Here is a 13,345-nt window from a genome sequence, read left to right as displayed (position 1 = left end):
GAGTCTAGCCTACAATCCTTCTAAATGACACATATTTGCCATATATTTGGAGAGCACTCCCCCCCCCCCCCAGAGAAGGACAATCAAACAGACCCCTTTACTTTTGGCCAGAAGTGGTGCATTTCAGTCTTGTACCGTGTGATTCTGTGGCATCTGTGGATGGGACTTTAGATCCCTTTTGGATGTGCAGCTTCCAAAAGGATAATGAGATTGCTGTAGCATAGCGGTTAAGTGGTTTGGGTTGCAAATCAGCATTCTGCTAGTTTGAATCCCACTACTGCCATGAGCTCAGCAGGGGTAAGCCATTCCTCTCAACCTCAGCTCCTCAGCTGTATTGTGGGATAATAATAGCACTGAATTCACGGCACTGAGTAGGGCACTAATCTGTCTAGAAAAGAACAAGTAGTATAAGCATACTGTTATTATTTAGCCTGCCCTCCCCGCTAATGGGCTCAGGGCGGGATACAATAAAATGGTCAATTATATTATACTGCGCTTATAGGGGGGCAGATGACTTTGTTGCCTCCCTAGCGGGAGACCGGTAAGGAGGCTCCTAACAATCAGAAAGCCCATCATTCTAGTCTAAGCCCATTAACATTTCAAATTTCAAGAACACTTCAAACTGGCAGAGGGTCTCATCACTTAACATATTTTGCTGTAAAAAAGGTATAAGAGCAAGTTCAAAGGGTCTTGAAATGTGGGATGTACAAGGTAATATGTTATGAGGTAAATTCAAATGCATTGAAGAAAACTACAGAGTCCATTTACAATAGCAGTAACTAGCGATAACGTGATTTCCCTCATGTTATAATAGTAATTCACAGTTGAACTGACAGGAAAGTAGCTACGTCTTGAGGCAACTTCCCCTTGTGACATTGTACTCTGAGTTGCCAAACCAATTGAGGAAGTTGTAGCAGAAGATGTCTTCTCAGATACCATAGGCTTGTCAATGGATGGAGAATCTCTAACATTCCCTTTAGACATCCACTTGCTTGTGTGGTTGTTGTTCCTCCCACAATCATTTCCACACCAGAAAGGGAATAATGAAAGTCTTCCACACATCTGGATTGCTGTAACATTGCGGTTATCTTTCTAAAGCCTACTTTTTGACCAATGTAGGTCATATAGTAAAATTAAAAGTATTCTTTTAAAATATGGAATAAGAACAGCAAAAGAAAAAATTAAGCCTACAAAATAAAAAGAAGCAGCAGAAAATTCAGCTAGGAATAATTATTAATAATTATTTATTACTAATTGCAATTAGCAATTAATTCTTAGTAACAATACCATATAATTATCTTTTTGTTGTCTTTGGGCTACGGTTTATATCACTGATTTTATTCTTGTTATTTTATTCTTGTGATTGATGATATTGGGTCCTCTTAAAAATATTACAGTAAAATCAAGATTAAATAACATCCTACTGGAATGTGTAAGCCTTCTCATAGATTTTTAAACTTGAAAGATGGGATATATTTTTAAAAAGTAGATATGTAAACAGTTCAAGTAGGGTCAGTTCAACCCATAGCAAGGGTTGTCTTTAGCACCTACTGCCCCCGGCTGTTCAATATTTGGATACCTTTTTTAAATTCAGGTAGTTTATGGTGGCAATGCTAAGAACACTTTCATAAGGTTAAGGCCCCTTGAATAAAAGAAAGTTTCATTCTGAGTAGACCTACTTAGGATTGCGTCTTGTATTTTCTATAAAATTATATGAAGAAAATATCTCACAGAAAATGCCCACTGGCAGTAGGTTTGCCAACTTCTGTCTGAGAATTTCCTAGTGACTGGAGAGGGCAGGGTTTGGGGAAGGAAGAGACCTCAGCAGGGTATAAAGCCACAGAGTCCACCCTCCAAAGCAGTTATTTTGTCGAGGGCAACTGATCTCTGTAGTCTCTGGAGTTGGGATGCTCAAACACTTGCTATTCAGCTCACATCCCGTTCTCCAGTTACAAAGACCTGGGTCGTTTCCAGACGGCTTACCTGCCTCCGGAACGTCACACCATGTTGCAGGGAAAACGCGAAATACCGTGTTTTCTCACGCGAGTTTTGCGCGATGTCACGCGATGTCGCACAAAACTCGTGCGAGAAAATGCGATATTTCGCGTTTTCCCCGCAACATGGCGCGACGTTCCGGAGGCAGGTAAGCCATCTGGAAATGGCCCTGATTTTTGATAGTTCATTGATCTGTCCGACGGTGTTCAACAGGTTGTTGGCATTTTTGTGCATGCTCAGTTTGGGGAAAACCCTATGCAAACCATTTCAGCAGGTTTTTGTGGCTGATGAGCAGGAACCAAACAGACTGATCTATTGACTCACATCTGATCGTCATCATTGAACATTCAACAGATGAATGGGTTTGCAGTGAAATCTGCAGCATTGCTAGTTTGGAGATCAGTTGGAATTTCAAGGGGTTGCCAGGCCTCACCTGGAGGTTGGCAACCCTAACTAGCTGTCTAGGTTGGGCAGGCAAGGTTATTGTTGAGAAGATTAAACTGACATTAATCTGGTACTAAGAACAAACATTCTAGAATGCTGGTGGGTGAACATTTTAAGCACCCTGATTGTTGCATCAAAGACAGTCCTCCTCAAACTAGGATGGGTCGGGCTGAGAGAACTCTGAGAAGCTGTGACTGACCCAAGGTCTCCCAGCTGGCTTCAAGTGAAGGAGTGGGGAATCAAACACGGTTCTCCAGATTAGAGCACTTGATGAAGTTGGGTAATAGAGCTAGTTTGGTGTAGTGGTTAAGAGCAGCAGGATTCTAATCTTGAGAGCCGGGTTTGGTTCCCGCTCCTCCGCTTGAAGCCAGCTAGGTGACCTTGGGTCAATCACAGGTCTCTCAGAGCTCTCTCAGCCCCACCCGCCTCATAGGGTGATTGTTATGGGGATAATAATAACACACTTTGTAGACTGCTTTGAGTGTGGCATTAAGTTGTCTTGAAGGGCGGTATATAAATCAAATGTTGCTATTATTCTTATTCTTATTATAATAACCTAAGAAAGCTCAACTTTCCCGATTCAAAAAATACAGTTACATCATTTTCAGATGACTGCTTTAATCCATTTTGATATCTGATGGAGGTGGGTTGTGTGTGTGTGTGTGTTTGTATTTCAGACAGGCAGGCTGTTCAACCCATTGCTGATTCTAGTGGCAAATGGTTTATTTTTCCATTTCAAACATCTTAAAGGGTAAGGACTATTGTCCTGTTTTTTGAGAAACCACTTTTCTTCACGTTTTGTTGTTTGGTTTCATTTCTGAGTAGCAGGAGATGCTATTTGAACTGTTTGTAGCACTTCATAATGCTTCACTTTATTTTCCCCATACATTTCTGTTTTTTTTAACTGAAACAATTTTTGGATAGAGCAATATTTTGATATAGAGCAAAACTGAGTGAGATGAACAACAACAACAACAAAAGGTAGCCACTGCAGGAAAACACAGCAACGTCTGAAATTCAAAATCCAATCCTGCCTTTGAAACAATCTCAGCTCACTTTTAGAACTTTCAGGTCCAAACCTGATTCCGAACAAGATAATGTCTTCATGTGAAAGTACCCTAAAACGAAACTGTCTTAATCTTCTTTCTAAAGCCAATGAAGATAGAGTACAATACAGTTCCCTAGGGATTCTTCCCATAAGCAAATTAAAAATGAAAGGCAATGACAACTTGGGTATTATGGTACACTGTTGCATTGACAAGGTCATTCCTTCGTTCCTCACTGAAAAAGACAGGTTAGTTTAGTTTAGGAAATCTAGGAAATAGAAATATGCACACTAGGGGTGCACAAGGAATTGTGAGAGAGGGGGAAATTTGAAAATGCTGTCCCAATCTCAGTTCTTTTCCTCAAGTGTTGTGTGAGACCTTGTGGGCTTGAGCGGACTGAGTCTTCTCCTTTTTGATAGGTGACACTCAGATTATCTTAACGTTTATCCCTTCTGGAATATTCTCAGTCCTCATGGCTCCTGGTTTTTGCCTTTCCCCCCATCACATTTACAACATCACATGGTTCTGTATAGCAGGGGGGTACTCCAGTTAGGCATAGACTCCTATCTCATTTCTGCATCTGACGAAGAGAACTGATTCTTGAAAGTGTATGCTACAGTAAAGTTGGTTAGTCTTAAAGGTGCTACTGGACTCTTTTCTATTTTGCTGCTACAGACTCACATGGCTAACTCCTCTGGATCTACTTCATTTCTGTTTTTCTGTTTTCCTCATCTGCCTGGTGCCTGGCTTCTTTACTATTAGATACAGTGATGCCAAATTCCTAGTCAATGAAGATTGAAACTCATGATTATTGTTGTTTTATTCAGTTATAAAAGGGTGCCTTCCTCTCTTCTTTGGATATGAATGCATTCAGATTTCAATTTTCAAATTGCCTGTTTGCTAATTTCAACCAGTCTTTCTACTATGTGTTACTGATCACATTAATTTTATCCCAAGCATCGATTTCTATTTGCCAAGCACTAAATAAACTATTAAGGTCACTTTTATCAAGTGTAACATTTGCTTTAATGCTAGGCTCCCAGGAGAGCATGTTGCACTTGCCAAATGGTCCATTAGAAACCTCGGTCACTGGCCTAGGGGATTCCAGTGATGATATAATTGTCTGTCCTAGCAGATCGTGCAAAATGGAAAGCCCATAAAAGAAATCTATATCCTGGGCAATGGGTAAAGTCACAGGGTAAAAGCCAACCTGAAGCCCAGTTGATTAACATTTTGCAGTGGACATCAATCAGGTTTTTAAAAAATTCCTAGCATTGGCTGGCTTGGTGCCATATTTCAACAGGGGTGTGAAAAACACTTTCTCTTTTATTTCTTTTTATATGCATTTAGATTTTTGACTATCATTTTGGTTTTCTGCTGATTTTGTAGTGTTGGATGTAAGCCTGTTACAGAGTTTTTATGTGCAATTGATCTCCCAGTTGTCATTCTGAAATATCTCTAGGCCCCATTGGAAACTGGCAACCATAGGGCCCAGGGAGATGTGTGAGTAGGGAGGAGCCTGGAGATCTCCCATAATTACAGTGGATCTCTGGACTATACAGATCATTTCCCTTGGATAAAATGGCTACTTTGTACTCTATGGCATTATACCCTGCGGAGGTCCGTCTCCTCCTCAAGCCCTGGCCTCCCCATGATCCACTCCCTAATCCCCTGGAATTTCTCAACCAGGAGTTGGCAACCCTATGTGCAAGTTTTGTTATTTATGACCTTTGGGTTAAGTCTGGTTAATGTTAGGGGTACAGAGGAAATCTTTGTGTGGGGGTCTTGGCAGTCTTATTTACGTGATTTGAGCCGTCTATGAATACTTTATTTTATCTCCCAATAGCTTGCCTAGTTTGGCTCAGAATTGCTGGCCTGGATATGGTTCTTTCCCTAGATTTCTGGTTTTGATGCTGCTGGCAGTACAGAATGGTAGTCTGGTGTCTGTTGTTGCCAAAGCAGGGAGTAAAAGGATTTGTACAAGATTACCCAACTAACAAAAATTCGCTTGTTTTGGCCGTATTTTCCCCTCTGCTCTTTCTCAACTCCCCTTACCCCTTGTCCACCCACCAGAGCTTCCTGCCTGCCTTAGGTGGGTAGCCCTGTTGGTCTTCAGTTGGTGGGTAGGTGGGTAGCCCTGTTGGTCTTCAGTAGAACAGCAGGATTTGAGCCTGGTGGCACCTTAGACACCAATAAGAATTTCAGAGTGTCAGTTTTCGAGAGTCAAAGTTCCCTTCTTCAGACCCCATTCCTTCCTATCTGTTTATCCACTTTGCTCTTGGCTGTAGTGAACAAGACTGGACAGGGGGACATGAGGAGTACTTCTCTGGAGCTGCATATGTAGGTCTGTATAAGAGAAAGTGGAGAGTTTTCTGAAATGTTTAGATAAGTCAGAGGAGATTCATTGGTGGTAACCAATCACAGAATAAGTGGATAATAGCAGTTTTCTTGAGCCAGAGCGGATTCCACACACGTTGGATAATGCACTTTCAATGCACTTTATCAATCGTTTGAGGTGGATTTTTTGTTCCGCAAGCAAAAAAATCCATTCCAAATGATCTATAAAGAGGATTGGAAGTGCATTATCCAACATGTGCAGAATCACTAGGATAAAGAAGATAAATCTGGAGAGGTGATATAAAGAAAGTTGACTTGACTTCCTCTCCTACAGCTCTCACTGAAGATATGATATGTTGAGAAGTGGCTTAGACAATCCTGCAGTGGGCATTCCTCATCTTTGCCTAGGTTTGAGCTTTGGTGACTATGGGTAGATGATGGGCAGCAGATTTCCACAGCAAAGCCAACCCTAGGAGATGGGCTGCTGCATCAGCCACTTCTTGCAAGGAGCACAGCAAATGGAAGAAAATAGCCTGCTGAGATAAATTCAAGTAGGGAAGTACATGATGTGCAGCTGGCCAGAGAGGGCAAGTTCAATATCCTCTTCTGAACTCATGTCATGAAGCCAGATCCTCTTTTCTTTTTTTTCCTTTAAAACTTTTTAACAATTAATAAAATACAACTTTTTCAAAAAACTCATAAGTGCAACCATACAGAAAACTTTAAATCAACAATGTTTTTGAAAAGGTAAAACAGTTCAATATTTCACAAAGTGATGAGTCTTTTCATTAATTTGAAGCAACTGTATCCCAGGCTTCTGTCTTCTTGTTGGGAAAAATAATACAATCCCAGTAACACCAACCAAACACAATACACAAACACCACTTTAAATCATATTGTTTACATACAATATTTGATTACCTTATTCAAGGTGATAAGAACATATAAATTATTAAGCTCCCCAGCAACCAGCCTCCTCCTCCGCAGCCTGCCTCTAGCTTCTGACTCCACCCCACTGTGCTAAACCAATTAACCTCATAGAGGGGACTCCACTCCACTGGGCTAAACCAATTAACTTCATAGGGGCATACAAGAAGATGCAGCTAGAGGGGGTAACCAGGAAATCTTCACCTATGTATACTGGGACTGTTCCCTTAGAGAACTCTCAAATACAGACAAATGTTCTAAAGAAAAGGTTTCTTTATTAACAGAGGAACAAAAGGCAAAAGCACAGAAAATCACACACAGCACACACACACATCTAACTAGGAAAATAGTGAGGAAATGGAAAAGCAGTTTCAGGGACATGATAATATTTACCAGTCTTAGGGAGGAGAAGAAGGTTCACGGAGGAGCAGCAAAATGACCAGAGTTTCACAGAGAGGAGTCCAATGGAGTGGGGGTGCATTAGTAGGTGTCAGACAGTGGCTTACTAAAAGTTGCAATCCAGACTATCTCTTGCAATTAGACATGAGTCCATTGGTTTCAAAAGATTTTACTGAATATAAACAACCCTTATAGTCCACTAACCAAGATGCAATATCTTGGCTGGTACATGAGTATTGTTACGAATGACAGGCAAAGGTTAAGGTACAGAATAGCATAACCCTGCAGGCCCCATCCCCCGCCCCATAGTTCTCAAAACAAACGGCTTGAAGCTGAGAAAGTGAAAGTTTCCCAAGGCTAGAAAGGCTGTAGTCATAACATTCCTCTTCTTTAAGATAACTGCTACTGGACTGCTTGCCACCTGCAAAAGAAGCACTTAAAACACTGACAGGATTAAAATGGAGTCTCTTTGGTTAGACCACACAAGAAACATAGTCAGACCTGACAGTAGGTACCAAGACACATAAACAATGAGCATATGGTTGGACAGCCCAGTTATAGGTCACATGCCCTGGAGCAAAACTGATGTCTTGCTTCCTGAAACAATACCGTAATGGCTTGTGCAAAGGTAGGACAATAAGATGGGAAAGGGGTGTCAGGGTTAGGTGGGGTCGCGTGCGCTGCTGAAGGTGGGGTGGCCGTCCTGGCCGCCCTCTGACAGGTCCGCCTCCTCCCCTGATGCCGGCCGCCTGGTCGGCCGCGTCACTCTGCCTGAAGGCAGACGAGGGCTCCGCCCTTACAGGCCTCAGAATGAGGGCCGGCGTGGGCCTGGCTGCCCTAGCCGCCTTGCGATAGCTGCCTCTTCACTGCTGGTTCTCTCTCGCTCTCCCACATACTCCTCATCGGCCTGGGCTCTGGAGCCCTCCCTTTTATACCTCCCCCTATTCCTTCCTCCACCTCCGCTCCCAAGACCCTGCCCCCAGGGCCAGACCCACTACCTGGAGCAGGTGGGCCAGAGGTCCAGGCCCTGCCCTGCTCCTGGCTGCACCCTTCTTCTGGCCACGGCCATTTCTGCTGCGGCTGCTTCTGCCACCTCCGACACCGCTGCAGCCATCTCGGGCGCTCCTGCCACTGCCGCGGGCATCCGTGCCACTCCGTCGTCCCCCCTCAGACCGGGCCCGTCCAGGTAAGGGGGTCCGGGGGGAGTCTGGGGGGGCGCCGCCCATCTGGGTCCTGCGGGCGGGCGCCGGACAGTGTGATATGACTATCTTGGGATGGACTATAGGTAAAAATTTAGCTTGATGACCTGATAGGTATCAGATAGGAAGGCTATCCGATGTGTTGAATAGCCAGTTATGTTAGATGGGTGGGGGGAAGCACAGAAGCACATTGATGGGATAAAGCTGGGAGTTTCCTCAGGAAGCTTCATTATCTTTGCCTCTATCCAGGGCATGTGGGCCATTCAGTCAGTCAGTCATCCCCCTATGACTCACGTCTTGGTAACTTTCCAGTCTCCAGGCTGGCTGGTATCCACTCTGCCTGTGGCTAGGCAGTGTCTGGGACTTCTGGTTAGGGATTTATGATATTTCATATCCATAAATTGTTCTTTCAGACCAAGGGAGAGGTCTGACTGCTAACACCATCTCCACACAATTGCCTAGTCATCTGCTGGAGTGACCAGTTGGAAGAAGTGGCTGCGTGAACTTTCCCTTCCTGTGATCTGCGATGTTTGGGAAGCAGAATTGCGGATCATGGGGAGGGGCCAGGTTTGTGGCCACTTCCTCCACATGATGACACCCTGCAGGCATCCAGGTGGAAGCAGGGGACAGGGCCAGTACATTCATGCCCGTTCTCCCTCCCAACACATTCAGTGAACAGATGGGACTGTCATGTGTACCAAGCTCTTGAGGGACAACTCTGTCAATAGCAGTGTTCCAGAGGATGCCAGTCCTCACACACTGAAGCCAAAATATGAAAAATTCCCAGTCAGATGCAATTCAGATGGCAAATCTCCCCTTGCAGCCTTGAAAGGGACTATATATTTATTACGCTGGTGATGGCTGTAATGTCTTTTCAGGGCATGATAGGATGACTCCTGTGATCAAGAATCGCATTAGAGATGTCAGCTTGTCTTTGTAGATGCCCGTTTGATGGGGGAAATATATGGAAACAAAGGCTGTATGAAGCCAGAATGGCCGTCATCTTGCTGTAAAGATTTAATGTTCTGCCATCGGTCTCAAAGGTTATGGGATAAATTCAAACCCTCACTTGTCGTTGCAACAATAAAATATTTTTCTTCTTGAAACCAGAAGTTGCATAAATCTAATTATAGGCAGTCACATTTTCATGGCTGGGAAAATAAATTTGGTGGACTTTTTCTAATTTTCCTATTTGGCATTCAGTGTAATAATGAGACCCAGTTAGTATATCATGTAACTTGACAGATCTGTAAATAGGTACATTGAATTATGGTATCTTAGCACAATATCAAGTACAGGAAATTGGAAAGCCAAGTAGTATTATTTTGCTGAATATCCTTCACTCTGTGATCATTTAATTAAACTATGACCAGAGTGTGATTTTTTGAGAGTAGGTACTTTTTGTTCACATTTAAGGTTGTTTAAGTTGAATGCGTGCACTCCAAACTTGTGAATTTTGGCCAATGACGCTTCTGTTCTGATGTTCTCTAAAAGTGCTTTCAGTTTCATGCTTTCCTTACAATAATTAATCTCATGTTATAGTTTTGAAAGATTTAGCAGAGAGAGAGAGAGAGAGAGGGAGAGAGAGAGAGAGAGAGAGAGAAGGGTGGGGGTTATCAGGCATTATAATTCTAACAATCTGTTCCCACATACCAGAAGTGTTCACTATGTGAGATTTTCTCAGTGTATATATAATTGCTGTTTTGCTGAAAAGAGCAATGTATGTATTTTGGAGGATACACACTTGTGTGTCCTGAAGCTGCAAAATATACATGTTGCCCTTTTCAAACAACATGGCGATCGCTCATCCTGAGAGGATCAAGCGTAGTGAGTTCTCCTAATACACACAATTAGAACACCAGAAATCTAATGCCAGAAAAGGGCTACTGTGCCCAGAAGTTCCAGGTATAGTTTTTTGAAAGGTTTGGTTCCCAAGTGAGTAGAGTACCAATGGGTTTTCACTATATTATTTATAAAGATACATTTTTTCTGTGTGTATAACTACACATGAAATTGTGTTTGGGGAGAAACTGTAGCTTTTCAAATAAGAGGTAGTGAACCAAGGTTTTGCGAATGTTCATGGAAAAACCTCCCTTCATATAGAAAACTAGCATAGCAGGAAGAAATCACCTCACTACTACCTTGACATTAGTTCTCTACCAGCAGGGAGTTTTCTTTGACATGGAGGGGCACATTCAATAATATTATTTCCCCCACCTGTATTCTGAAGTAGTATGCTCTAGGAAGAACTCTGTCACATGATTAAGAAAATGTGTAAGCTCGGGATATATTCAGCAAGGATGACATGGACAGTGATGCAGTTATCACTGTATAGCATTTTAAGGGAAGGGAGCCGGGGAGATCTGGTGTGTATCTCTTGTCATTAATTGCAGTGGCTACTACAGACTGCATATATATTATATATTGTATATATATTGTATGGGCCCTTCTTCTGATGAGCTGGTGGTTGTACCAAGATATGCACAGAATTTCTATCTCCCCATTTCAACCATTTCCTGGTGGTAGTGGCCAATGGATATCCATAAGCCAGTTTGGTGTAGTGGTTAAGAGCGCGGGACTCTAATCTGGAGAGCCGGGTTTGATTCCCCACTCCTCCGCATGAAGCCAGCTGGGTGACCTTGGGCTAGTCGCGGCTCTCTGGAGCTCTATCAGCCCCACCCACCTCACAGGGTGTTTTGTTGTGGGGATAATAATGACATACTTTGTAAACCGCTCTGAGTGGGCATGGAGTTGTCCTGAAGGGAAGTATATAAATTTAATGTTATTATTATTATATTATTATAATAGTTTGGGCTCTCAGAGGCTCTGGAGGATCACAAGCCAGGACAGTGTTATACCGTATCAGATGATGGTTCTCTTAAGTTCAGTGTTGCCTGCTCTGACCGGCAGTCGCACTCCAGGGTCCCCTGTTGAAGTTTTTCTCATCACCTTTAGCTAGAGATGCCAGGAACTGAACTTGGGACCATCTGCATCTAAAGCAGAGGCCCTCACACTGAGCCACAATCCTGTTAGCCACCAACATCTAGTATTCAGATATAGAGCCTTGATCATAGAAGCTCTATTCAGTTGTTGCTAATGGTCAACAAGACTTACTCTTTCATGGTTGCATTCCTAAAAAATACTTTCCTGGAGTAAGACTGGTTGAATCAAGTGGGACTTACTCCTGTGTAGACCTATTTAGGAATGCTTCTATAAACACAGACTTCTGTTTTAGTGGAAACTTACTTTTGCAGTGCTTTTCTGAATGGAGTGTTACTGTCCTGAACTAGACCGAGTCACATCCTTTGGTAAAAGAATAAGACCGAACCTAGCTTTTTACAAAAGTTAATGCTAGCCTGGACTCTGTGCTCAAAGCTGGTATTAAATATGCTGCTTATTTCTCATCCCCAGCCAAGAAAGCACAGAGGAGGAAGCCGGCGGCCTCTGACATACATTCCCGAGAGAGCAATGAGGAAATTCTTCATACAAAACATGGATCTAACAAGTGTGTATTTGCAATGCCAACTATTAGATCATAGAGCCTCAAAGGATTCCAAACAGCAAAGCTGTACAAAATTGTGTTCTTTTCTCCTTGGAACCATTCCTAATATGCTCATATTTAGTTCCATTGGAGTCCTGATACATTTTAATTACCTCAGAGACATGCTATTCAGTTCTGTGAAACTCATTTTTCCCGTCACTTTGATCATGGTGCTGCTGGAGCACTTATCTCCTCAGATGAGAAGTGCTGTGGTGGCTCAAGCCTGCTTGGAAGCATTTACTCAGAAGCCCTTTCCCCACATCTCTGACAAGGCCTATCGAGAGTGTGTGTGTGGGGGGGGGGGGAGAAGATAATTTGGTCTCGATGGCCCATTTGCAGTCCTTGCAATTGGTGATTTTTTTCTGTTTCATTGTATTGTATTTTATCCCGTTGTGGGATAAAGTGTGGAATTGTATTTTAAGTATTTTATTTCCACAAGTGTGGAACTGTATTTTAAGACTGCTGTACCCCATCCTGAGCCCGCTTGCGGGGAGGGCGGGCTAAACACCAAATAAACGAAACGAAACTAAAACTAAACCTTTTGGGGCAACTGGTCTGCCACTTTGTGATATAGGTTGCAGGACAAGATAGACCACTGGTCTGATTCAGCAGGGCCATTCTTATGATCTGATAGGGGTCCAAAACAGCTACTTTTATATTCTTATGTTCCATTTGCCTGGCAAATGGCAACCAGTGGTGGGTACTTAAATGCCTGCCCAGAACCCCAGCCAATGAAATCACTTCTGGCATAGCCCGGAAATGCTGGCATTGCACCAAGAGTGATTCTTTTACACTCACCCCAAAACTTGGCATCATGCGAAAATCAGCCCCAGCATGACACCATCACTTCTGGGTCAAACTGGAAGTGATGTCATCAGCCAGAGCCATGAGTATATGCACACCCATTTCCCCTAGCCTCACCTCCTCCCACCAATCAGCTGCTGATCAGCAGGCAGTTATAAATTCCCAGGAGATTGTTCACCATTGGTGGGCAGCCTGATTTGCTTCCAGTCTATTAATAAATAATCATCTACCAACCTTCTATCAGCTGCGTCTGGTTTGCTAACTTTCACCCTACTTAGGGCCAAGCTACACATGACAAATGACACTTGAACAGCAAGTGGATTTAGTGGAGGGCAAGTGAACAGGGAGAAATACACTTGCCGTTCAAGTGTCATTCGTCATGTGTAGCTTGGCCCTTAGACTCAGTTGATTTGGCTGCACTGCTTTTGTAACCTCCTTGTTGGAATGAGCTCTACGTTGGGCTCCCCTTGAAGACAACCTGGAAACTTCACTTGGTTTAGACTGAGGCAGCCTGATTATTGCCAGAGACTAGTCAGTGGGATCGTATCTTGCCTATCTTAAAAGAGCTACATTGGCCATCTATTTGTTTTTTTAGTTCAATTCAAGGTGGCAATTATGACCTTTAAAGCCCTTCATGGCACAGGACCCATGCC

This window comes from Eublepharis macularius, chromosome 8 (genome assembly GCF_028583425.1).
Source record: "Eublepharis macularius isolate TG4126 chromosome 8, MPM_Emac_v1.0, whole genome shotgun sequence".
In the NCBI taxonomy this organism is placed as follows: domain Eukaryota; kingdom Metazoa; phylum Chordata; class Lepidosauria; order Squamata; family Eublepharidae; genus Eublepharis; species Eublepharis macularius.
This window is presented reverse-complemented; position numbering follows the sequence as displayed.